This window comes from Gavialis gangeticus, unplaced genomic scaffold (assembly GCF_001723915.1).
Source record: "Gavialis gangeticus isolate Ggan-Ray unplaced genomic scaffold, GavGan_comp1, whole genome shotgun sequence".
Classification (NCBI taxonomy): Eukaryota; Metazoa; Chordata; order Crocodylia; family Gavialidae; genus Gavialis; species Gavialis gangeticus.
Window position 1 is genome coordinate 488,900 of NW_017728957.1, and position 499 is coordinate 489,398.

A 499-nucleotide genomic window follows, 5' to 3' on the forward strand; every position below is an offset into this window, starting at 1 on the left:
CCCCCAACATGCTGCACGCCATACTCTGGAGCCACTCACCATGCCACACCCTACGGCCACATGCCATGGCCGCCCATGCCATGTCCCAAGGCCATGCATGTGCCCTGCGTCACACCCTGAACCCAAGGCATTCCCTGCGCTGTGCCACAGCATTTCCCGCACTATGCCATGTGCCACACCCCACCCCATGCCAAGCAGCACACCCTGGGGCCGTTCCCTGGGCTGCAAGGGCACAGCCTGCAGCCACTCCCCACACCACGGCCCGTAGCTGCATGCCACGCACTGGGGCTGTTGCCCACGCTGAGTGGCCACAGCCAGCTGGTATTCCCCGCACCCCCACACCATGGCCGCTCCCTGCACCCTATCTCCTTACACATCCTGCACCACACCCCAGGACTGCTTCCCATGCCACATGGCCAGCAAGTGCTCTGTGCTGTGGCTGCTTCCTATGTCACCCCCCCCCCGGGGCTGCGCACCAGCCCCCCCCCTTGCAGCCACA